The sequence below is a fragment of the Sceloporus occidentalis genome, unplaced genomic scaffold (assembly GCF_023333645.1).
Source record: "Sceloporus occidentalis isolate IW3139 unplaced genomic scaffold, rSceOcc1.0.p SCAF_1, whole genome shotgun sequence".
Classification (NCBI taxonomy): domain Eukaryota; kingdom Metazoa; phylum Chordata; class Lepidosauria; order Squamata; family Phrynosomatidae; genus Sceloporus; species Sceloporus occidentalis.
The window spans coordinates 319,779,028-319,806,290 of record NW_028316981.1 but is presented as its reverse complement, the minus strand read 5'-3'; the positions used below and the strand labels follow the sequence as shown (position 1 = coordinate 319,806,290).

At 44.6% G+C, this 27,263-nt stretch overlaps 1 pseudogene; it reads left to right on the top strand.

The window, feature by feature from the left end:
- LOC149324290 (uncharacterized) overlaps positions 1–27,263 on the top strand; it is a 380,857-nt pseudogene that overhangs the window by 301,674 nt on the left and 51,920 nt on the right.

Sequence of the window (27,263 nt, the reverse complement as noted above, 5' to 3'; positions counted from 1 at the left end):
GAGGAGATGGAACTACTGTGGAGCCTCCCGTTGCCCTTTGTTTGGGTTTTGCAGGAAGAATGTAAGGGAACCAAATATAAAAGCTCACCTGTTTCTTTCCTTATGAAATAAAAATAGTTTGGAGAATCATAGAATCATAGAGTTGGAAGAGACCGCAAGAGCCACCCAGTCCAACCCCATTCTGCCATGCAGGAAATCCAAATCAAAGCATCCCCAACAGATGGCCATCTACCCTCTTCTTAAAGACCTCCAAGGAAGGAGACTCCACTACACTCCGAGGAAGGAGTGTGTTCCACGGTCGAACAGCCCTTACTCTCAGGAAGTTCCTCCTAATGGTGAGGTGGAATCTCTTTTCCTGGAGCTTGCATCCATTGCTCTGGGTCCTAGTCTCTGGAGCAGCAGAAAACAAGCTTGCTCTCTCCTCAATATGACATCCCTTCAAATATTGAAACAGGGCTATCATATCACCTCTTAATCTTCTCTTCTCCAGGCTAAACATCCCCAGCTCCCTAAGTCGTTCCTCATAGGACATGGTTTCCAGACCCTTCAGCATTTTGGTCTCCCTCCTTTGGACACATGGCTCCAGTTTCTCAATGTCCTTTTTGAATTGTGGGCCCAGAACTGGACACAATATTCCAGGTGGGGCCTGACCAGAGCAGAATACAGTGGCACTATTACGTCTCTTGATCTAGACACTATACTTTTATTGATGCAGCCTAAAATCGCATTGGCCTTGTTAGCTGCCTCATCGCACTGTTGACTCATGTTCAACTTGTGATCTACTATGGACTCCCAGATCCCTTTCACACAAATAAGTCTCTTGTTCAGCCAGGTGTCCCCCATTATCCTATATCTGTGCATTTCATTTTTCTGCCCTAAGTGCATTACCTTACATTTCTCTGTGTTGATTTTCATTTTGTTAGCTTTGGCCCAGAGTGAGAGTCAGTGAAGGTGATCATGGGTCAGTGAGGGCAAGACCTTTCAGGAATCCAGCTGTAGCAAAAGTCCTCAGCCAAGGTGCGTTTACCTCACCTGTGCCTTTGCAGTTGGATGAGAAAGGCTTCACCTGTGTCAGAATTTGAGCCTTTCCCTCTCTCAGAATTTGCATTTAGATCTCTTCCTCCCGTGCAAACCACTGATTTCCCAGGAAAGATGAATGAATATACTTCCCTAGATTTTGTTGTGAATTTTTATCACATTGTCGAAATTCAGTCTTAGGTGACTGAAAGAGATTGAAAGATGTGGAATGCCTGAGTATTTCTTACAGAGCACTGACCACCCTTTCTCTGTTTCCTTGCAAGAATGTCCCAAACCAGATCTCCCATCTGGAAAAAGGAGAAGATCCCTTCGACCAGAGCTCTCTGAAAGAGGAGAGACCTGCAGGTACCTGCCTAGATGTGTGCAAGGTCTCTGGTCCTGGAAGTAAGGATTTGCTGGGGGCGGGGGGGGGGGGGGGTTGTCCCTCATGAAGGTTCCAGCTTTGCTGGAGGACAGTGACCCGCAAGTCAGAGATGAATTATTGTGGTGGACCAGATATACCTGATGGCTTCATGGATGTGAACAAAGATGTCCATACTCATCCAATTCACTCCAGGTTCCATGCATTCTTATAGTTTCTCCCTTGGGAATATACCTCAATGAGATCCATTTGAGTGTGAGTTTAACTGCAGTGTAGTGCAGAAGAGACAGGCTGAGAACAGATGACACAGAATTTGAAAGCGCAAAGGAGCTTTTCCCAGTGGGACCGGCCTTCTCTTATTATTATCTTATATATAGATAGATTTATTACAATCAACTGATCAAACATCAACAACAAACATCACAATTTACCATCAAATTTTAAAAGTAAATAATAGTTAAAATTTCACTTATAAAATTATATTAAAAATAAAAATAAAATATAAACATGTAAAATCATTATAAATGTATGAAATCATTATAAAATTTTAACAGACTAAAAATATTATGAACTTTTAAGAAACCATTGTAGCCGACAGACCATTGCCACTGCGCAAAACTGGCCACCCTTGTTGTTCTTACTAGGCCCTGGTCTGCCAGCAAATAAGACACATAACATTCATTAGTTCTTCCAGGAAAACGACTAAGAATTGGATGAATAAAAATATGGCGATAGCCATAATAAAAAGGACAATACAACAATACATGACCTACAGTCTCCACTGTACCAGTTCCACAGAGGCATATGCGTAGATCATAGGGAATATTATTGTATCTCCCTTCCAATAAGGCTGAAGGTAGAACATTAAATTTTGCTAAAGTGAATGCTATCCTATGTTTTGGAAGGGTTAGATGACTCAAATGGTTAGCTAACAAAAAAGCATTGCCATTGTCTCTGAAATCAGGGCATACAGTGGCTGCTTTTACATGGTGTTGCAACTCATTATCTATAATTCGTTGGTGTATTTCCTGTTTTGCTTTCTCAAAACCCATTGCCAAAATGTTGGTGTGTGAAAAACCCAACTTAACTAGTTTCTTATTCAGTCTTATTCCATCAGGAGAGACATCCATCAGACAATATCAAAGGGGCTAATCCTACTGGGGTGAACAACATTCTGAGCCAAAGGTTAAACTTAAGTACCCATGCCTGTGATTCAGCTGTCATTTGATCTGTCTCCAAATATATGATTGCATGAGGCACACACCTTGGAAGTACAAGAATGGATCTCAAAAATGTTGTCTGCATAGTTTCCATTGAGTCAACATTAGTATAAGCACACCACTGTGCCCCATGTAACATCTGTGCCAGGGCCTTCATATTAAAAACCTGTATAGCTGAAGGGATGTCCTGGCCTCCATTAGTGAAAAAAAAAGGGATGCAAGCGATTTGAGACTTCTTTGCGCATTTGCTATGGCCTTTATAGGGTGAGCTTTCCAAGAACCCGAGGACTGAAGAAGCACTCCTAGGTACTTATAGGATCTTACTTGTTCTATTGGTTGATCATTTATTTGCCAATTGTGCATGCTCCGTTTCTTAGTAAACACTAAGATTTTAGATTTGTTATAGCTGATTACTAGCTCTTCAGCTTGTCCATAATTACCCAGAGCTTTTAGTACAGTGGACCCTTGTTATACGCTGAAGTTTGGTTCCAAGATCCCCGTGGATCACAAAATCTGTGTATGCTCAAGTCCCATTAAATATAATGACAGAGCAAAATGGTGTCCTTTATAAAAAATGGAAATTCAAGGTTAGATATTTGAAGTTTATACTTCTTTGGAACATTTTCAAACCGTGTATGCTTGAATCTGTGTATAAAAAATCTGTGTATAAGAAGGGCCGACAGTAATCGTTGCATACTAATAAGAGTTAGGGAGAGAAGTACTATGTCATCTGCGTAAAGGAGAGGGGACAGGGGTCTGCCTGCTAAATTGGGCGGATGGAAATTTAGGCCAGATAAACTTTCAACCAGAGAATTAAAATAGATGTTAAACAAACCCTGTCTGATCCCCATGGATGATGGAATGGCCTTAGTAAGATGTTTTAGCCTATGACATCTGACTTTCAGACATACATCCGCATATTATTATCTTTTATTATTTATAGATGCATAGCAGTATGTTTCTTGTCTGGGGAATGACGGCCAAGATGCAGGGCTTCTGCTGTAAAAGCTTCATCTGTGCTGGAGGACAGTCTAGCCCTTGAGTGAACTGTGAATTATAAATTATTGTGAATTATTATACAGTGTATTTATTTTTATTTTTGCTTACCTCCTAATGAGATCTTCTTCTTCTTCTTTTTCATGCGCAGACAATAAGGAGAAAGAGATATTTCAGGAGCCACCTGAGGCATCCAGGGTTACATGCAAGCCAGTCGTGGAAAAAGAGGAGTTTGGAGGCCACAGTCCAATAGGGAAACCAACTCAAGCATAGTTTTCATGATATTTCATGACCTTTGAACTCATACAAGGGAGAAACCACACAGAGGGATCTGTTGCGGTAGACAGAAATCTACATCCACATCAAAGAACCCACACAGGGGAGGAGCCATATCAATGTATGGCATGTGCCTGATACCAACTATGGCCAGCTGTAAGCAGCATTGAGGGAGTCCTCATGGCTTTCCCTTGGACCATCCAGCCACCAGCCTAAGAAGGAAGATGGACCCTGAGATCGCCTCCTGCCCAGTACCAACTAGGGCCAGCTTAAGCAAAATGTGGCATTTTACTGGTTTTGTATTATTTTAAATGTTTAATTTAATCTAAGTCAAGGAATTTGCTATTATCTTGCCATGTTTTTGGTGGTCTCCTTCCATTATTGTAGTATTACTGTCCTAATATTTGTATTCAACAGTATTTTTTCTGCTAGGGAAAAGAGTTATTATTATGTAATGTTTTGGGAGTATATGGGATTATGGTTTCCTGCTGCTATTATATTATTATTGTCTTAGTATCTGTATTGAACTGTATTTTTTGCTGCTAGGGGAAAGTTGATATTTGTTAGTTAGATTAACTATGTTAGGGTATATTTTAATTTATTATGTTGATACTGTGGATTTTGTTCTTTGTATATTTTCTTATATATTTTCCTTGCTTTAGACATTAGGTTTATGTTTTGTATCCTGGTTTATATTTACTGTATGATTATTTTTTGTATCTAATGTTTTTGTTGTAATCCGCTTTGATTCCATGGAGAAAAGCGGAATATAAATAAATCTTAATATTATTATTATTATTATTATTATTATTATGTGGAAGGAGCTTCCCTACGAATTGACATCTGCTTTCCCTCAGGCCTGGCTCCACTAACCCTGATTGAGGGATTCCAATCCACATGGAAACAAACAATGAAGACTCACATTTCTTCCCTGGGCGTCTCTCCATATCTTTTGCTCAGCATCAGATATGATAATGTAGCAAACTGAGGGGTCGCCGAAACCCACAAGCCCTAAGGTTGGTGGCCCGCCGCTGGAAGAAGGAGTCAGGAAACCGAAAGTCAAGAGAAACAAAACACCATTTATTACTGCGCAGGGCTGCAGCACACTCAGAGAGTGTTACCAAGACTGCAGCGCCCCCTATCGGGCTTATCTATCTTTTATACCTTCTCCCTACATCACCCCATGTAATGCAAGCCAATTGCAGAAGCCAAAGAACCTTATTACCTTATATGGTAACATCTTCCTAAATACCAACTCATCTGATTCTGCTAGCATCTTGACTGCACCTATTCACCCAAACTAAACCAGAGCCAGCGCCATTTTTAGGGTGTGGTCCTCTCAATAAGGCTAAAGCAACTATCAAACAAGAGACAGTAGATACAGAGTGACAGCAAGACCTAGCTAGAGTCCCAAATTTTATTGCTAGTGACTAAAATAGATATTTGGCATCACCTATGGCATACTTAGCAAAACTCCAAGTACCTAAACTCCGGAGAGCCTTTACTTTGGCAAAATGTCACGCTCCTCCCTCAGCTGTCCTTGAAGGCCGATATGAGAAGATCCCCTTCTCAGACAGTGCCCCTGTGATTCTGGCCAAATAGAGACGGCAGAACATGTACTACTCCAATGCTCATACTTCAGGAACATCTGCCTCAGCCTTATCTCTCCTCTACTGCATAAATATGAAGGACACACCAGTCAATTTTACGCTTCTCTATTGATTTTGAACATGAACTCTGATATAACGTCTAATGTTGCCAGACTCTGTCCAGCTGCTATTAAAATCTGTCAGGCAATGGCCGCTGCAGTAGACTATTACTAACCTTGTCTTGCTATGCTGGATTCTGAAAGGATATTTTATTTTATTTCCCCATTGTTTATATAAACAATAGACTATTAAGGTACATTTAACTGTCATTATTAATTATTATAAATCATAGAATTTTAGAGTTGGAAGAGACCGCAAGGGCCATCCAGTCCAACCTCCCCCCGCCCGCCATGCAGGAACTCTCCATCGAAGCATCCCCATTGACAGATGGCCATCCAGCCTCTGCTTAAAGACCTCCAAGGAAGGAGACCCCACTGCATTCTGAGGAAGGAGTTTGTTCCCCTGTCGAATAGCCCTGACTCTCAGGAAGTTCCTCCTAATGTTGAGCTGGAATCTCTTTTTCCTGCAACTTGCATCCATTGTTCCAGGTCCTGTTCTCTGGAGCAGCAGAAAACAAGCTTGCTCCCTCCTCAATGTGACATCTCTTCCAGTATTTAAACAGGGCTATCATATCACCTTCTCTTCTCCAGGCAAAACATCCCCAGCACCCTAAGTTGTTCCTCATAGGGCTTCATGGTTTCCAGACCCTTCAATATATTCTATTTTATCTTCTATTAGAACTTGCAATAGTCCCTCTGAATTTTGTGTCGTATTTGTTTTGCTTAGGGTCAGGGTACGCACATTGCAAGCTTTGATAGCTCCACTGGCCTTTTCCTCAAGAAAAGTGTTAAAAACTATAGGAGGGCGGGAAATGAACATGTTGGCCTTAGACCGGCATTTGGCTCTTCTTAGTTCTTAGTTTGGACAATATGGAGGGGTGTCTCTTGCAACTGGGAGAATCTCAAAGTCCAGGAAATTTAGCACCCATTTGCAACACCAAAAGATCCTTCCTTTGCAATAAGGTATGGCTCCATCATGATGGGGGAAAAACAGGGATGGGATGCTGGGGGGGGAGAGGGTTGAAGGTCCCTCTGACCTTCTGTATTTTTTGGCTGGGTCCCTTCTGACCTCCCTCGAAGTCTGGGGATCAGAACTGTAACGATTAGGGTGCCCCCACACCCTGCAGGGGTCTTGGGGAGCTTTGCTAGGCCCCTTCTGCAGCTGCCTCCCCCTCATCCTCTCAGGAGCAGGGCTGGCCCTCTTCCTCTCTCATCTGATGCTGCTGCCCTGCCTGCCCTCCTGGCCCTGGGAATGCCCCTTCTGTCCCCCTCCATCTGCATGGCAGCTGGTGGGCCTGGCCAGGTATGGGGGGGGGCAACTGAGCCTTTGCCAGGAGGGACCTTTGTCTCACCTTGGCAGGTGAAAGGGGCAGGAGTGCCAGGGAGCAGAGGGCGGGAAAGGGGCTGTGAGGAGGAATGCCAAGAAATTGGGGGGGCTCCCTCCTTTTGGGGGGAAGGCAGAAGCACTTTGCACGTGCACCAGGTTCACTGACTACGTCAGGCATTGCCTCTAGGACTGAATCTGGGAGGCAACTCCATTAGTCACAAAGTACAGAGTTGGGGGGCGGGCAGGCTGATGCTCCAGGGAATGGGGTGGGCTCCTGCCACACTTCGCTTCTGCCCCTGCCCTCCCCTCCTAGTGACCAGGTCCTCCCCCCAACTCGCCCCAGAGGCTCTCAGGTATCATGTGGGATTGGGGTTACCTGGCTGGGAGTGTAGAGGGGTTCACTGGGATGGCCTTGTGTCCCCCCCATACACACACACATGCAGGTGTCCTACTCATGGCCTCTTTCTTTTGTCAGCTTCCCTCCACCACAGAGACCCCCATCACTGGAGCTACGCAGGTAATGTCCCACCTCCTCCCCACTTCAGGGCCCCTGATCTCTCTCTCTTTCTCCACTGGACCTCATCCATTCAGGTGGCAGCCCCACAGGTGAGGCCTTAAGGATTGGCCAGCCCCCCTCCCCATCCCACTGAGTGCCCTTCTTGCCCCTTTCCTGCCCCCAGGGACCTCCTCTGAGCTTAAAATCAAAGACTCCTCTTTATATATGCTGTCCTTCCCCTGCAAACTCTCCCTCTCATTCTGCCCGAACCCTGACTGGCTGCTAAGAAACCAAGTCCGCCCATTGGCTCAGTCACAGGTGTCATCTGCATATCTTAGCATATCTACATAATGTACCCCCTCGGCAGCCCTTTCTGGGCATCATTCATACCAGGTGCTACCAACCATAGGGACACCACTGGTTCCATGCCTGCGACGCCTTCTGCTAGTAGTGCGGTGTCATCTGCAGATCTTGTTGACATTCCTTCTTCCGGTTTCCATGCTGCTCTCTCTGAGTGTGATCCAGCTTTATGAATGTTATCTTCAGCATGCAAGGTAAACGGATCTGGTGATAAAAGGGGCCTTGCCTGATCCCTTTCTCTGTGGGAAACCCTTCTATTTCTCTCTATTCAGTCCTGACTAGAGATGTAAAATTTCCAGAAATTTCTGAATCACGGGGGAAAACGGGGGGAAAAGGGGGGGAAATGGAGGAAACGTCATCCAGGTTTTTTTTTTAAGAAATGGAAATTTTTGGAAAAATGGAAAAAAATGCAACACTTTTTACAGACTGAAAGTCACTCTGTTCCTTCAGGAACATTAAAAACAAAGAAAACTATTTCTATTTCCTTTCCACAGTAACAAATAGGCATAAAACTTCCATTACCCTAAAAAGAATTGGGGGGGAAAGGAGAAAGGACTAAGATTTAATTAACAGGCATGAAATTTTATCAGGTTCGTTTTCCGAGCTTTGGGCTGCATCCGCACAGCAGAAATATCCCTGCTTGACACCACTTTAACTGCCATGGCTCAATGCTAGGGAATTCTGGGAATTGTAGTTTGTTGTGGCACCATAACTCTCTGACAGAGAAGGCTAAATGCTTCATAAAACTCCCAGAGTTCCATAGCACTGGGCCACGGTGTCACACTGCATGGCTTCTGCAGTGCGGATGCAGTCCTATCGGTTTCAGTCTCTGCTTCTGCTTTGTCACGTCTGTCGTCATCACAGTTATCATGTACTTCTAAAAACCAAAGGTGTACCCAGATTAAAAGATGCTTCTCTGCCTTTCACGCGTCAAACAAAAACCCACCAAACAGTGATGCCTTTATTGGCCAAGCGATACATCTTGCCTCTGGAGCTTCAAGGGATTGCAGCAAGTATATTGTGCATTTCGGTTGGCCAATAAAGGTATCACTGTTTGATGGGGCTTTGTTTGAATTTGCTAAATGGCCAACACAGCTAGCCCTGCATGGTTGCGCATGGCAGTTTATTTCTTGATTTAGTGTGAATGCTTCCAAATATTGACCAGATCCTTTCAGTGTCCCCTGAACAAAGAAAATATGGATATTAATATAATTTGGGGGAAAGCAAGGCATATATGAGAGGTTTTTTTATTAAGCAGAGTAGCGAGAGAAAGGAAAAAGAGAAGGAATATCAGCAAAGTTGCAAATAGCGTTAAAACAAGTAGAAACGCAATTAAAGTGCAATCCAGGAAATAAGAAATTAGTTACACATCTAAAAATATGACAAAAACAAATTTCCCTCCGTTTAACAGAAGAACTAGAGAAAAAGTGAAAATTTCTAAGGCAAAAGCAATTTGAGTTTTCTAATAAGCCAGGAAGATGGTTGGCTTCAAAACTAAAAGAAGAAAAAGAAAGAAAGAAAGAAAGAAAGAAAGAAAGAAAGAAAGAAAAGAGTGATTGCAAAAATAAAGGCTAAAGATAAGATCTATACCAATCAGAATGGAATTAAAAAGATTTTTTTCCAAGATTTTTTTCACTAAAAAGAATGAGAAGATTTTGAATTTCTAAACAAATTAACCATTCCTGAATTTACAGTGGATCAAAACAAATCTTGATTAGGAAATAACAGTAATGGAAATAATAGAGGAGATTAAAGATACGAAACCCTGCTTAGTAAGAAAAAACCTCTCATAGAGGCCTTACTTTTCCCCAAATTATATTAATATCTGCATTTTCTGTCATATTTTCCTTGAAGAAAAAGTTAAGATTCTCTTTTGCTTTTAGCAATATTTTTTCATCTCTCAAAAGAGTTTCATCTAATCTCCAACATAAACCTTTCTTCCTTTCCTTCAAAATCACTTTTAGAGGGCAATGGTCAGGGATCACTGTAGGAAAACTCTCTTTCCTCAATTCTGGTCTGAAATGAAAACCATGTCTATTGTGTTCATGCGTGTATGAATAAAAAGTATAGTCCTCCTCTTGCTCACATTTGTATCTCCATCCATCTTCTAATGACAATACATCTAACAAACTAAAAAACGATTCCTGAAGTTTCCTGTGTTTAAGTCTCGATTTACTTTTTGTTTTCCTATCTAAAAGGGGATTCATTTGATTTTGATGGGAGATTTAAATGGAGTAATCAACCCAGGTCTAGATAGAAAATCGGGAAGGAAAGTAAAGAAATCTCAAGGAAAAGTAGCAAGAGAATTCTTTGAGTGAACTGACATTAAGAAAATCCAAGATGTTTGGAGATTCAAGTACAGTGGAACCTCGGGATACGAAATACCCGGGTTACGAATTTTTCGGGACCCGAAAAAATCCAATTGGAAATAATTGTTCCGGGTTACGAACGTTTTTTCGGGTCCCGAAAAAACTTTTGGTGCTTTTTGCCGCGATTTTACACCAAATCGCGGCTTTTCCCCATTAGCGGCTATGGGGATTCGGCTTGCGAAAGCCGTTCGGGTTACGAAAGCGGCCGCGGAACGAATTATTTTCGTAACCCGAGGCTCCACTGTATGGAAAAGCCTGAGATTACGCATTTTTCTCAAATAGACACAAGTCTTGGTCTCGTTTCGACACGTTCTTTATTTCGTTGCATTTATGTGTAAAAATCGATAAGATGGAAATTCTTCCTAAAATCTGGTCTGATCACAGTCCAGTAATTCTGAGTTTAAATATCTCTAAAAGGGAATTTTCTTGGAGACTAAAGGAACCCTTACTGAATAATGAAGAAACAATCAAAGAAGTCAGAGATAATATAAACCTGTACTTCCAAGAGAACTTAAACAAAGAAGCTGCTATTCCAGTAGTATTATGGGATGCTTCCAAAACTCTCATAAGAGGACGATTTATTAAAAAAGTGCTGAGTTGAAGAAGAAGAAAAGAGCGCATATGGATAATTAATGGAAGAAATAAAGAAAGGGGAGAGTCAGTTAAAAACAAATCCTAATAGCAACAAAATAAAACAAGAGATAACAATACTACAAAAACTAGTATCTCAGATTACTCAAGAGGAAATACAGAAGAAAATTAAATTTGTAAAACAAAAACATTTTGAATCAGCAAATAAACCTGGAAGATTTGAGGAAAGAAAGAACAAAAAGGCAAATTGGACAACTAAAAATTGATGAAAAGATAATAAAAGACTCAAGGAAGATCAAAAAGATAATTCAAGATTTTTATTCAAATTTACATGCCGAAACAAAGACACAGAAAAACAATATGGATAAATATATCAAAAAGGTAAATATTCCTAAAATAGAAGAAAAACAACAAAAAGAATTAAATACATTTCTAAGGAGGAAATAATTAAGGCAATTAAGAGAAGTAAATCTGGTAAAGCCCCAGGACCAGACAGATTTATAAATGAATACTATATGGCATCTCTCCTCTGAATGACTGCCTGAACTCAGCAATGGATTGGATGAGGGAAAATAGACTTGAATCCAAATAAAACGGAGGTACTCGCTATAGGCAATCCCAATCCAGGTATGGTGATAAGCTTTCCAGTTCTGGACGGGGTCACGCTTCCCCTAAAGGACTATGTCCGTAGCTTGGGGTACTCCTGGATTCGTCGCTCCAGCTGTCATCCCAGGTGGAGGCAACAGCCAGGAGCACCCATTATCAGCTTCGCCTGATTCACCAGCTGTGATCCTTCCTGGAACAGGAAAACCTAGAAACGGTTGTACATTCACTGGTAACCTCTCGTCTCGATTTCTGCAATGTGCTATACATGGGGCAACCCTCATGCCACATTCGGAAGCTGCAACTGGTCCAAAATATGGCAGCCAGATTGGTGACAGGGAGTTCCAAATTTGATTCTATTACACCTATCTTAAAATCTCTACACTGGCTGCCCATTAGCTTCCGGGCACCGTATAAGGTGTTGGTTATTACCTATACAGCCCTACATGGCTTGGGTCCACCATACCTGAGGGAAGGCCTCCTCCCATATAATCCTTCCCACACTCTCAGGTCCTCTGGGATGAATCTGTTACGGTCAGAGAGAGCTAGACTAGTAACCTCTTCCCAGAGGACATTTTCCGTTGCCGCTCCAAAACTCTGGAACGATTTACCGGACAAGATCCGCCAAATAACATCTTTAGGTGCCTTCAAGAAGGCAATAAAAATGGATCTTTTCCGGCAAGCCTTCCCAAATTGACTTCCAATTTTTCCACTTACCTAATTGTTCCCATTGGATCGAATGATCTTGCTTCATCTTGTTGGCCGTCGGTTGGGAATTGTTTTATTGTTTTATAGGGTGGGAGGGAGTTTGGGAACTTGAAATGTAATATGTCTTTTAACTATTGTTTCCGTGTTTGTTTTGTTTTGTTTTACTTGATTTGATATCTTGTTACCCGCCTCGATCCAATATAGGGAGAGGCGGGATATAAATATTATTATTATTATAAAGTTTTTTTCAAAACAACTATTACAACCATTATGTATGACAATGAATGAAATGTTGAATAAAAATCTACTAAAGTCTTGGAGACAAACTAATATCACTTTGATTCCCAAAGAAGATAAAGATGCCCCAAATCCAGCTAATTATAGACCAATATCTTTGTTCAATTCGGACGAAAAATTATTTACTCACAGGAGCTTCTGTGAGTCACATCTGTGAGTCACAAGGGGGCGGAGCTAGCAGACTAGCTTATATACCAACTTCCAGAGCCTTCCAGAACAGTCCGGCCAGAGAGAGGAGAAGGAGAGGAGCTGCTTGGCAGCCATTTTGAGACCGTGTGCTTGAGACCGTGTGCTCGTTGCTGAAGGGGAGGAGCTTCTGTGAGTCACATCTGTGAGTCACAAGGGGGCGGAGCTAGCAGACTAGCTTATATACCAACTTCCAGAGCCTTCCAGAACAGTCCGGCCAGAGAGAGGAGAAGGAGAGGAGCTGCTTGGCAGCCATTTTGAGACCGTGTGCTTGAGACCGTGTGCTCGTTGCTGAAGGGGAGGAGCTTCTGTGAGTCACATCTGTGAGTCACAAGGGGGCGGAGCTAGCAGACTAGCTTATATACCAACTTCCAGAGCCTTCCAGAACAGTCCGGCCAGAGAGAGGAGAAGGAGAGGAGCTGCTTGGCAGCCATTTTGAGACCGTGTGCTTGAGACCGTGTGCTCGTTGCTGAAGGGGAGGAGCTTCTGTGAGTCACATCTGTGAGTCACAAGGGGGCGGAGCTAGCAGACTAGCTTATATACCAACTTCCAATTTTAGTTTTCTTTAACTGAACAACTCTGCTCAAGTGGCATCAGGTTAGAATCGGATATTGAAACAGAACCTTCCCTTTAAGTTTAAGTACATTCCTTTAAAGAAGTATTCCCAGTAGATTGACTGTTATACTCATTACTAAAGACTTTGCAGTATGGACAACGAGGGATCTGCTGCAGTCACATGCAACTCTTGTGGGATGTTTCTCTTCTTGCCTACAGAAGTGGAGAACTTCACATGCACCAAGTGCAAGTTGGTAGCACTCTTGGAGGAGAAAGTGCAGCAGCTGGAGTCCAGAGTAGCTACACTTCAGCAGATTAGGGACCAAGAGGATTTCCTGGACACAATAGAACTAACCATCTTGGATGAGTACCACGCAGAGGAAGATGCTCGGGTGGAAGAGGTCACTTGCCAAACAGAGGAGGCAGACAGCTGGAGGAATGTCACAAAGAGAAGTAAGCCAAGAAGGAATTGTTCGGGGAGCTTGCAGCTAGAGAATCGATTCCAAGCTCTTTCCCTTATCAAGGAGGATGAAGAAGAGCAGCATGGGCAAACTTCAGGGACAGAGCAGGGGAGCCTGAGAGTCCCACCCGAGGGAACAGTCGCTGCTAAGCCTCGGAGGAGGCGTGTGGTCGTAGTGGGGGACTCCTTGCTGAGGGGTACAGAAGCAGTGATTTGTAGGCCTGACAAGATGTCTCGAGAGGTGTGTTGTCTTCCAGGTGCAAAGATCCGTGATGTGACAGAGAGGCTGACAAGACTGGTCAAGCCTACTGACCAATACCCCTTCCTTTTGGTCCACGTGGGAACTAATGATACTGCAAGACACAGCATTCAGAACATCAAAAGGGATTACGAGGCGCTTGGTAGGAAGCTGAAAGGAATGGATGTACAGGTTGTCATCTCGTCTCTTCTGCCAGTTGAAGGGCATGGTCCAGGAAGGGAGAGGAAAATAGCAGATGTGAACAACTGGCTTCGCAGATGGTGCCGCCGAGAAGGATTTGGATTCTTCGATCATGGGCTGCGGTTCCATGAGGAGGGACTTCTTGCAACGGACGGGTTGCATCTCACGCCAGTTGGAAGAAATGTTTTTGCCAACAGTCTCAAGAACTTGATCAGGAGAGCTTTAAACTGAGTTCCGAGGGGAAGGGAGACAATATTAAGGAAGGAGAAAGGGATGGCGAAAATAGTCAAACTGACACAGAGGAAACAAGGCAAACAGTGCAAGGACCCAACAGTGGGAGGCAAAAAAACTTGCACAGGCAGCAAGTAAAAGGGAACCATGGTCTGCGATGTCTCTACACTAAGGCACAGAGCATGGGAAATAAGCAGGATGAACTCGAACTCCTAGTACAACAAAGCAAATATGATATAATAGGCATCACTGAAACCTGGTGGGATGAGTCTCATGATTGGAATGTGGAAATAGAGGGGTATAACCTTTTTAAGAGAAATAGGCCAAACAAGAAAGGAGGAGGAATATCACTTTATGTCAGAGATATTTACACCAGTGAGGAGATCCTGAACATCAATCCTGGAAGCCAGGTGGAGAGCATCTGGATAAGAATCAAAGGGGAGGGAAACAACAAGGGTGTTACGGTGGGAGTCTACTACAGACCCCCAAGTCAGACTGAGGAATTGGATGATATCTTTCTAGAACAGATGTCCACACAGTCAGAAAACAGAGATGTAGTAGTGATGGGTGACTTCAACTACCCTGATATTTGCTGGAAGTCAAACTCAGCCAGATCCTCAAGGCCTAGCAAATTCCTCACTTGCCTGGAAGACAATTTCATGGTCCAAAAGGTGGAAGAGGCAACAAGGGGGTCAGCTATTTTAGATCTGATCCTAACCAACAAGGATGACTTGGTTAATGGGGTGCAAGTGGTGGGATCATTAGGTGGAAGTGACCATGTTCTCCTGGAGTTTGTAATACAGTGGAAAGGAGAAGCCAGGCATAGTCAGACACGCATCCTAGACTTTAGGAGAGCGGATTTCAGTAAACTTAGAGAAGTATTGAGGGCGATTCCATGGTCAGAAATACTAAAAGATAAAGGAGTTCAGGATGGATGGGAGTTTCTCAAAAGAGAGATACTGAAGGCACAATTTCAAACAGTTCCAGAGAGAAAGAAAAACGGGAGGTGTCTCAAGAAACCAGGATGGATGACTAAGGAACTTTCAACGGAGATGAGTTTGAAACGGAAGATGTATAAGAAATGGAAAAAGGGGGAAATCACAAAAAAGGAATTCAAAGAAATAGCAGGCATTTGTAGGGTAAAGTCAGAAAAGCTAAAGCACAGAATGAACTCAGGCTTGCTAGAGAGGTTAAGAACAATAAAAAGGGCTTTTTTGGATATGTCCGCAGCAAAAGGAAGAAGAAGGAAACGGTAGGGCCACTGAATGGAGAAGATGGCAAAATGCTAACAGGAGATAGAGAAAAGGCAGAGTTACTCAACACCTTCTTTGCCTCAGTCTTCTCAGAAAAGGAAAAGGGGCTCAACCTGAGGATAATGGAGCAGAGGACAGAATAGGGGAATTTCAGCACAGAATAAGTAAAGAGATAGTAGAGGAACACCTTGTTAATCTAAATGAATTTAAGTCTCCGGGACCAGATGAACTCCATCCAAGGGTATTAAAAGAACTGGCAAATGTAATATCGGAGCCATTGGCAATAATCTTTGAAAACTCCTGGAGAAAAGGAGAGATCCCAGCCGACTGGAGGAGGGCAAACGTTGTCCCCATCTTCAAAAAGGGGAAGAAAGAGGATCCCAACAATTATCGTCCAGTTAGTCTGACATCAATACCAGGAAAGATTCTGGAGCAGATCATTAAACAGAGAGTCTGTGAACATCTAGAAGGCAATGCCATAATCACAAAAAGTCAACATGGGTTTCAGAGAAACAAGTCATGCCAGACAAACCTAATCTATTTCTTTGATAAAATTACCAGCTTGGTAGATGAAGGGAATGCTGTGGATATAGTATATCTTGATTTCAGTAAGGCCTTTGACAAGGTTTCCCATGACATTCTTGCAAACAAGCTTGTAAAATGTGGGCTAGACAAAGGAACTGTTAAATGGATCTGTAATTGGTTGACCGGCCGAACCCAAAGGGTGCTCAACAATGGCTCCTTTTCATCCTGGAGAGAAGTGACCAGTGGGGTCCCACAGGGCTCTGTCCTGGGCCCAGGGCTATTCAACATCTTTATCAATGACCTGGATGACAGAATTGGGAGCATACTTATCAAATTTGCAGATGACACCAAATTAGGAGGAATAGCTAATACCCCAGAGGACAGGATCAAGATTCAAAATGACCTGAATAGACTAGAAAGCTGGGCCAAAGCTAACAAAATGAAATTCAACACAGAGAAATGTAAGGTATTGCACTTAGGGCGGAAAAATAAAATGCACAGATATAGGATGGGTGACACCTGGCTGAATGAAACTACGTGTGAAAGGGATCTAGGAGTCCAAGTAGACCACAAGTTGAACATGAGTGAACAGTGTGATGCGGCAGCTAAAAAGGCCAATGCTATTTTAGGCTGCATCAATAGAAGTATAGTGTCTAGATCAAGAGAAGTAATAGTGCCACTGTATTCTGCTCTGGTCAGGCCCCACCTAGAATATTGTGTCCAGTTCTGGGCACCACAATTCAGAAAAGACATTGAGAAACTGGAGCGTGTCCAAAGGAGGGCGACAAAAATGGTGAAGGGTCTGGAAACCATGCCCTATGAGGAACGACTCAGGGAGCTGGGGATGTTTAGCCTGGAGAAAAGAAGGTTAAGAGGTGATATGATAGCCCTGTTTAAATATTTGAAAGGATGTCATGTTGAAGAGGGAGCAAGCTTGTTTTCTGCTGCTCCAGAGACTAGGACCCGGAACAATGGATGCAAGCTACAGGAAAAGAGATTCCACCTGAACATTAGGAGGAACTTCCTGAGAGTAAGGGCTGTTCGACAGTGGAATGCACTTCCTCGGAAGGTGATAGAGTCTCCTTCCTTGGAGGTCTTTAAACAGAGGCTGGATGGCCATCTGTCAGGGATGCTTTGAATTGGATTTCCTGCATGGCAGGGGGTTGGACTGGATGGCCCTAGTGGTCTCTTCCAACTCTATGATTCTATGATTCTATGATTCTATGATACTTCAATTTTGGCTGAAAGAATAAAACATATTTTAAGAGATTGGACCCACAAAGATCAAAACAATTAATGAAAGACAATACCAGAAACGTATTAAACTTGATAGAATATCGTGAGAACAATTTTGACAAAAAACTTTTACTCATTTTCTTGGATGCTGAAAAAGGTGAATTGGTTTTTCATGTTAAAGGTTTTGAGAGAAATAGATATAGGAGAAAATTTTCTAACTTGGATGGAAAAAATATACGCTGAGCAAGAGGCAAAATTAATGATTAAAGGAGAAAAAACATAGCCTTTTTTATTCAAAAAGGGGTAAAACAAGGATGACAGCTTTCCACTCTATTATTTTTGGTGGTAATAGAAGTCCTTCTTACCCAATTAAGAGAAGAAAAACCAATTGAAGGTGTGAAGATAAAAGGTTGGGAGTATAAAACAAAGGCCTTTGCAGATGATCTATTGATATCTCTAAGCAATCCAACAGAAAGCTTAGCTCCTCAATGGAAAAAATTAAAAGAATATGGCAAAATTCTAGTTTTCAAGTATATAAAGACCAAGATGTTGGCGACGCATAAATCGGAAGATGAAAAACAGATAGAAAATAAGTCCGGTTTCCAAATTACAAAGAAAGTTAAATACTTAGGAATATGGTTAACAACAAGAAAATACACATTTATTTAAAAATAATTTTGAAAAAGCTTGGATGGAAATTTAAAAGGATTTACAAAGATGGGATAAACTTGAACTCTCAAGGCTTGGTAGAATATCCGAGGAAGGAGTGTGTTCCACGGTCGAACAGCCCTTTCTCTCAGGATGTTCCTCCCGATGTTGAGCTGGAATCTCTTTTCCTGTAGCTTGCATTGTTCTGGGTCCTGTTCTCTGGATCAGCAGAAAACAAGCTTGCTCCCTCCTCAATATGACACCCTTCAAATATTTAAACAGGGCTATCATATCACCTCTTAACCTTCTCTTCTCCAGGCTAAACATCCCCAGCTCCCTGAGTCGTTCCTCATAGGGCTTTATGGTTTCCAGACCCTTCACCATTTTAGTTGCCCTCCTTTGGACACATGGCTCCAGTTTCTCCACATCCTTTTTAAATTGTGGTACCCAGAACTGGACACAATATTCCAAGTGGGGCCTGACCAGAACAGAATAGAATGGCACTATTACTTCCTTTGAGCTAGACAATATACTTCTATTGATGCAGCCTACCATTGCATTGGCCTTGTTAGCTGCCGCATCACACTTCTCCCTCAGAATGTAGTGGAATCTCCTTCCTAGGAAGTCCTAGGCCATCTGTTGGGGATGCTTTGACTGAGAGTTCCTGCATGGCAGAATGGGGTTAGACTGGATGGCCCTTCTTCGAACTCTATGATTCTAAGTTTGTTGAGTAAGGAGAAGAAATGTTCACCAGAGTTTCAGAGCTGACATCTAGGGCCCTGGTAGCTTTAAATGATTTCTTCTCTGTGTGAGTCCTTTGTTGTCTGTATAGATTTCCACTATGGTTGAAGCTCTGTCCACATTCCATGCATTTATGTGACTTCTCTCCTGTGTGGGTCCTTATATGTGCATTTAGACCAGTGATGGTTCGCCATGCTGGGGGCAGAGCTTCCACCCTTCAGGGGCAGCGCTGCATGCCAGGGGTGGACCTTCTACCCTCCAGGGGCTGAGCTTCCACTCTCCAGGGGCAGAGCCGCATGCTGGGGGCGGAGCTTCCACCCTCCAGGGGCAGTGCTGCATGCTGGGGGCGGACCTTCTACCTCCAGGGGTGGAGCTTCCACTCTCCAGGGGCAGAGCCGCATGCTGGGGGCAGAGCTTCCACTCTCCAGGGGCAGAGCCGCATGCTGGGGGCAGAGCTTCCACCCTCCAGGGGCAGTGCTACATGCTGGGGGCGGAGCTTCCACCCTCCAGGGGCAGTGCTACATGCTGGGGGCGGAGCTTCCACCCTCCAGGGGCAGTGCTGCATGCTGGGGGCGGACCTTCTACCTCCAGGGGCGGAGCTTCCACTCTTCAGGGGCAGAGCTGCATGCTGGGGGCAGAGGTTCCACCCTCCAGGGGCAGTGCTACATGCTGGGGGCGGAGCTTCCACCCTCCAGGGGCAGTGCTGCATGCTGGGGGCGGAGCTTCTACCTCCAGGGGTGGAGCTTCCACTCTCCAGGGGCAGAGCCGCATGCTGGGGGTGGAGCTTCCACCCTCCAGGGGCGGGGCTTTCCCTGTGCTCTTTCCGAACCTCCAGCTGTCTCTGAGAGACACTAGAGGTCGGGGGGATTGAGGGAGGGGGTGACAGGCGCATCTGCTCCTCCTTGCCCTTCCTTGGCCTCCAGCTATCTCTCAGAGACACCTGGGGACCAGTAAGGGCCCATGAGGGGCAGGAGCAAGAGGCGCGCGGCCCCTGCTCCATTCCTCGGGGCTTCGCCAGACCTGAGGTGTCCTCCGAAGTACACCTCAGGTTTGCCGAAGCCCTGCGGGGAGGAGCAGGAGGAAAAGGCCAGCGGCCCCTGCTCCTTTCCTCAGGGCTTCACCAGGGCTGAGGTGTCCTCCGAAGGAGGACACCTCAGGTCGAGTGAAGCACTGAGGGCAGGAGGAGCAGCAGGAGGCCGACGCCCTTTCTTCCTCGGCCCTATCCTCCGCGTGGAAGGGCTCCATGGAGCCGGGAAGGGAAGCCAAGGAGAAAGAGGCTGGGCTTGCGTCCCAGCCCCCTCGTCTTCGGCCCTTCCCTTCGCATCGCGCGAAAGAAAATGAGAAGAAAGAGGCTGGGCATGTGTCCCAGCCCCCTTCTCTTCGGCCCTCCATGGAGCCCTTTCACATGGAGCGAAGGGAAGATGAGGAGGAGGAGGCTAGGCACGCATCCCAGCCCCCTTCTCTTTGGCCCTTTGGTCCACACGAAAGGAAGCCGAGGAGGCTGGGCAAGCGTCCATGGAGCCCTTTCGTATGGAGGGAAGGGAACAGGGCTGGGAGGAGCCAGACACACGCGCGCTGTCACTTTCACCCAGGTGCCATTTTCTGGCTTCCCGCTGTCTCAGAGACAGTTGGAGGCCCAAAAATGGCAGGGAGGAGGCGGAACAGGCATGTGTGTGCCCGTTCTGCCTTCTCCCTCGCCCCGTGCCTGGCGAAATGGCGTCACGTGCCACCCGTGGCATGTGTGCCATAGGTTCCCTATCACGGATTTAGACTTTCTCTCTCACTGAACCTCTTTCCACATTCCATGCATTTATATGGCTTTTCATCCCGTGTGGGTCCTTTGATGTGAGATAAGATTTCCACTCTGACTGAAGTTCTTTCCACATTCCATGCATTTATGTGGCTTCTCCCCAGTGTGGGTCCTTTGATATTTGTTTAGATTTCCACTATGACTTCTTCTTTTTTAGTTAAAGTTTATTAAATGTTAAAAGAAAAAAAAAACACTCTCAATATAAAATAGAAAAACATTCAAAACATCACATTAACATCATTTCTACCTTAAATACAAATATAGGACTTCCAGATATCTTGAAGATAAAAAATAAATATATATACATCTATATAAATATCCATTCCATATGTACTTATCTATATATTCCATATCAATATAGCTGAGATCAGGTAAGTATAACAAAGAGGTAGAATCCATTTCAGATGAATGGTATACGTATTATATATTCGTTGATGTCCTTAAGTTTAAACATTACATTAGTACATTAATACAACCTTCTAATTTTTTCCCCAACCTCCATCTTCTCATTCCCCTTTTCTTTATTTTTCCCTTTTCAAATTCTTTCTAAACTCACCTACTCAACCCATCTCTCTTCATCCATCTCTCTTCTTCCCTTCTCTCATTTCATTTCCTTTCTTTCCCATCTCTTATCATCCTTCTCCTTTAAGTCTTTGTTACCTATACAATATTTTCATACACTCCTCTACTTACTTATCCCTCCATAACAACTAAATATGTTTCCTTCCTTTCACTTTTATCTTCATTCATACCATACATCCTTGACTTCTCTCCTGCCTTCTCTGGATTCTATTTTAAATACTCTTGACCTTCTTGAGACCGTGTGCTCGTTGCTGAAGGGGAGGAGCTTCTGTGAGTCACATCTGTGAGTCACAAGGGGGCGGAGCTAGCAGACTAACTTTATATACCACCTTCCAGAGCCTTCCAGAACAGTCCGGCCAGAGAGAGGAGAAGGAGAGGAGCTGCTTGGCAGCCATTTTGAGACCGTGTGCTCGAGACCGTGTGCTCGTTGCTGAAGGGGAGGAGCTTCTGTGAGTCACATCTGTGAGTCACAAGGGGGCGGAGCTAGCAGACTAGCTTTGTATGCCAACTTCCAGGGCCTTCCAGAGCAGTCCGGCCGGGGAGAGGAGAGGGAGAGGAGCTGCTTGGCAGCCATTTTGAGACCGTGTGCTTGAGACCGTGTGCTCGTTGCTGAAGGGGAGGAGCTTCTGTGAGACACATCTGTGAGTCACAAGGGGGCGGAGCTAGCAGATTGGCTTTATATGCCAACTTCCAGGGCCTTCCAGAGCAGTCCGGCCGGGGAGAGGAGAGGGAGAGGAGCTGCTTGGCAGCCATTTTGAGACCGTGTGCTTGAGACCGTGTGCTCGTTGCTGAAGGGGAGGAGCTTCTGTGAGTCACATCTGTGAGTCACAAGGGGGCGGAGCTAGCAGACTAGCTTTATATACCAACTTCCAGAGCCTTCCAGAACAGTCCGGCCAGAAAGAGGAGAAGGAGAGGAGCTGCTTGGCAGCCATTTTGAGACCGTGTGCTTGAGACTGTGTGCTCGTTGCTGAAGGGGAGGAGCTTCTGTGAGTCACATCTGTGAGTCACAAGGGGGCGGAGCTAGCAGACTAGCTTTATATGCCAACTTCCAGAGCCTTCCAGAGCAGTCCGGCCGGAGAGAGGAGAGGGAGAGGAGCTGTTTGGCAGCCATTTTGAGACCGTGTGCTTGAGACCGTGTGCTCGTTGCTGAAGGGGAGGAGCTTCTGTGAGTCACATCTGTGAGTCACAAGGGGGCGGAGCTAGCAGACTAGCTTTATATGCCAACTTCCAGAGCCTTCCAGAGCAGTCCGGCCGGAGAGAGGAGAGGGAGAGGAGCTGCATGGCAGCCATTTTGAGACCGTGTGCTTGAGACCGTGTGCTCATTGCTGAAGGGGAGGAGCTTCTGTGAGTCACATCTGTGAGTCACAAGGGGGCGGAGCTAGCAGACTAGCTTTATATACCAACTTCCAGAGCCTTCCAGAACAGTCCGGCCAGAGAGAGGAGAAGGAGAGGAGCTGCTTGGCAGCCATTTTGAGACCGTGTGCTTGAGACCGTGTGCTCGTTGCTGAAGGGGAGGAGCTTCTGTGAGTCACATCTGTGAGTCACAAGGGGGCGGAGCTAGCAGACTAGCTTTATATGCCAACTTCCAGAGCCTTCCAGAGCAGTCCGGCCGGAGAGAGGAGAGGGAGAGGAGCTGCTTGGCAGCCATTTTGAGACCGTGTGCTTGAGACCGTGTGCTCGTTGCTGAAGGGGAGGAACTTCTGTGAGTCACATCTGTGAGTCACAAGGGGGCGGAGCTAGCAGACTAGCTTTATATACCAACTTCCAGAGCCGCGCGCCGTTAGAATTTTAGTTTTCTTTAACTGAACAACTCTGCTCAAGTGGCACCAGGTTAGAATCGGATATTGAAACAGAACCTTCCCTTTAAGTGTAAGATAGCAGCCAGTACATTCCTTTAAAGAAGTATTCCCAGTAGATTGACTGTTATACTCATTACTAAAGACTTTGCAGTATGGACAACGAGGGATCTGCTGCAGTCACATGCAACTCTTGTGGGATGTTTCTCTTCTTGCCTACAGAAGTGGAGAACTTCACATGCACCAAGTGCAAGTTGGTAGCACTCTTGGAGGAGAAAGTGCAGCAGCTGGAGTCCAGAGTAGCTACACTTCAGCAGATTAGGGAACAAGAGGATTTCCTGGACACAATAGAACTAACCATCTTGGATGAGTACCACGCAGAGGAAAATGCTAGGGTGGAAGAGGTCACTTGCCAAACAGAGGAGGCAGACAGCTGGAGGAATGTCACAAAGAGAAGTAAACCAAGAAGGAATTGTTCGGGGAGCTTGCAGCTAGAGAATCGATTCCAAGCTCTTTCCCTTATCAAGGAGGATGAAGAAGAGCAGCATGGACAGACTTCAGGGACGGAGCAGGGGAGCCTGAGAGTCCCACCCGAGGGAACAGTCGCTGCTAAGCCTCGGAGGAGGCGTGTGGTCGTAGTGGGGGACTCCTTGCTGAGGGGTACAGAAGCAGTGATTTGTAGGCCTGACAAGATGTCTCGAGAGGTGTGTTGTCTTCCAGGTGCAAAGACCCGTGACGTGACAGAGAGGCTGACAAGACTGGTCAAGCCTACTGACCAATACCCCTTCCTTTTGGTCCACGTGGGAACTAATGATACTGCAAGACACAGCATTCAGAACATCAAAAGGGATTACGAGGCGCTTGGTAGGAAGCTGAAAGGAATGGATGTACAGGTTGTCATCTCGTCTCTTCTGCCAGTTGAAAGGCATGGTCCAGGAAGGGAGAGGAAAATAGCAGATGTGAACAACTGGCTTCGCAGATGGTGCCGCCGAGAAGGATTTGGATTCTTCGATCATGGGCTGCGGTTCCATGAGGAGGGACTTCTTGCAACGGACGGGTTGCATCTCACGCCAGTTGGAAGAAATGTTTTTGCCAACAGTCTCAAGAACTTGATCAGGAGAGCTTTAAACTGAGTTCTGAGGGGAAGGGAGACAATATTAAGGAAGGCGAAAGGGATGGCGAAAATAGTCAAACTGACACAGAGGAAACAAGGCAAACAGTGCAAGGACCCAGCAGTGGGAGGCAAAAAAACTTGCACAGGCAGCAAGTAAAAGGGAACCATGGTCTGCGATGTCTCTACACTAATGCACAGAGCATGGGAAATAAGCAGGATGAACTCGAACTCCTAGTACAACAAAGCAAATATGATATAATAGGCATCACTGAAACCTGGTGGGATGAGTCTCATGATTGGAATGTGGAAATAGAGGGGTATAACCTCTTTAAGAGAAATAGGCCGAACAGGAAAGGAGGAGGAATAGCACTATATGTCTGAGATATTTACACCTGTGAAGAGATCCAGGACATCAATCATGGAAGCCAGGTGGAGAGCATCTGGATAAGAATCAAAGGGGAGGGAAACAACAAGGATGTTACGGTGGGAGTCTACTACAGACCCCCAAGTCAGACTGAGGAATTGGATGATGCCTTTCTAGAACAGATGACCACACACTCAGAAAGGAGAGATGTAGTAGTGATGGGCGACTTCAACTACCCTGATATTTGCTGTAAGTCAAACTCAGCAAAATCCTCAAGGTCTAGCAAATTCCTCACTTGCCTGGAAGACAATTTCATGGTCCAAAAGGTGGAAGAGGCAACAAGGGGGTCAGCTATTTTAGATCTGATCCTAACCAACAAGGATGACTTGGTTAATGGGGTGCAAGTGGTGGGATCCTTAGGTGGAAGTGACCATGTTCTCCTGGAGTTTGTAATACAGTGGAAAGGAGAAGCCAGGCAGAGTCAGACACGCATCCTAGACTTTAGGAGAGCGAATTTCAGTAAACTTAGAGAAGTATTGAGGGCGATTCCATGGTCAGAAATACTAAAAGATAAAGGAGTTCAGGACGGATGGGACTTTCTCAAAAGGGAGATACTGAAGGCACAATTTCAAACAGTTCCAGAGAGAAAGAAAAATGGGAGGTGTCTCAAGAAACCAGGATGGATGACTAAGGAACTTTCAACGGAGATGAGTTTGAAGCGGAAGATGTATAAGAAATGGAAAAAGGGGGAAATCACGAAAAAGGAATTCAAAGAAATAGCAGGCATTTGTAGGGTAAAGTCAGAAAAGCTAAAGCGCAGAATGAACTCAGGCTTGCTAGAGAGGTTAAGAACAATAAAAAGGGCTTTTTTTGATATGTCCGCAGCAAGAGGAAGAAGAAGGAAAAGTAGGGCCACTGCGTGGAGAAGATTGCAAAATGCTAACAGGAGATAGAGAAATGGCAGAATTACTCAACACCTTCTTTGCCTCAGTCTTCTCAGAAAAGGAAAAGGGGCTCAACCTGAGGATAATGGAGCAGAGGACAGAATAGGGGAATTTCAGCACAGAATAAGTAAAGAGATAGTAGAGGAACACCTTATTAATCTAAATGAATTTAAGTCTCCGGGACCAGATGAACTCCATCCAAGGGTATTAAAAGAACTGGCAAATGTAATATCGGAGCCATTGGCAATAATCTTTGAAAACTCCTGGAGAACAGGAGAGATCCCAGCTGACTGGAGGAGGGCAAACGTTGTCCCCATCTTCAAAAAGGGGAAGAAAGAGGATCCCAACAATTATCGTCCAGTTAGTCTGACATCAATACCAGGAAAGATTCTGGAGCAGATCATTAAACAGAGAGTCTGTGAACATCTAGAAGGCAATGCCATAATCACAAAAAGTCAACATGGGTTTCAGAGAAACAAGTCATGCCAGACAAACCTAATCTATTTCTTTGATAAAATTACCAGCTTGGTAGATGAAGGGAATGCTGTGGATATAGTATATCTTGATTTCAGTAAGGCCTTTGACAAGGTTTCCCATGACATTCTTGCAAACAAGCTTGTAAAATGTGGGCTAGACAAAGGAACTGTTAAATGGATCTGTAATTGGTTGACCGGCCGAACCCAAAGGGTGCTCAACAATGGCTCCTTTTCATCCTGGAGAGAAGTGACCAGTGGGGTCCCACAGGGCTCTGTCCTGGGCCCAGGGCTATTCAACATCTTTATCAATGACCTGGATGACAGAATTGGGAGCATACTTATCAAATTTGCAGATGACACCAAATTAGGAGGAATAGCTAATACCCCAGAGGACAGGATCAAGATTCAAAATGACCTGAATAGACTAGAAAGCTGGGCCAAAGCTAACAAAATGAAATTCAACACAGAGAAATGTAAGGTATTGCACTTAGGGCGGAAAAATAAAATGCACAGATATAGGATGGGTGACACCTGGCTGAATGAAACTACGTGTGAAAGGGATCTAGGAGTCCAAGTAGACCACAAGTTGAACATGAGTGAACAGTGTGATGCGGCAGCTAAAAAGGCCAATGCTATTTTAGGCTGCATCAATAGAAGTATAGTGTCTAGATCAAGAGAAGTAATAGTGCCACTGTATTCTGCTCTGGTCAGGCCCCACCTAGAATATTGTGTCCAGTTCTGGGCGCCACAATTCAGAAAAGACATTGAGAAACTGGAGCGTGTCCAAAGGAGGGCGACAAAAATGGTGAAGGGTCTGGAAACCATGCCCTATGAGGAACGACTCAGGGAGCTGGGGATGTTTAGCCTGGAGAAAAGAAGGTTAAGAGGTGATATGATAGCCCTGTTTAAATATTTGAAAGGATGTCATATTGAAGAGGGAGCAAGCTTGTTCTCTGCTGCTCCAGAGAACAGGACCCGGAACAATGGATGCAAGCTACAGGAAAAGAGATTCCACCTGAACATTAGGAGGAACTTCCTGACAGTAAGGGCTGTTCGGCAGTGGAATGCACTTCCTCGGAAGGTGATAGAGTCTCCTTCCTTGGAGGTCTTTAAACAGAGGCTGGATGGCCATCTGTCGGGGATGCTTTGAATTGGATTTCCTGCATGGCAGGGGGTTGGACTGGATGGCCCTAGTGGTCTCTTCCAACTCTATGATTCTATGATTCTATGATTCTTGTACCTATTTCCCACATATATCATTGTTTTAACAAGAGGTAAGAAAAATTAACAAAAATGAAGATAAAATGTTGCTTACCCTTTTTTATTCATTTCTGTACCTCTCTGTTAGTCTCTTTATTAGCTGTTAATTAGCTTACAGTTGTAAACCACTTAGACACTGCTTAGGCAGTATGAAGCGGTATATAAATGAAGCTTGTTTGTTTTATTTTAGAAAAGTATCTACATTCTAGTTAATGTTTTATCCCAAAAACCTACTTTACATAACATTATAGCTTCTATCTTAATTTGTTAATCCCATAAATATGACTTCCGGC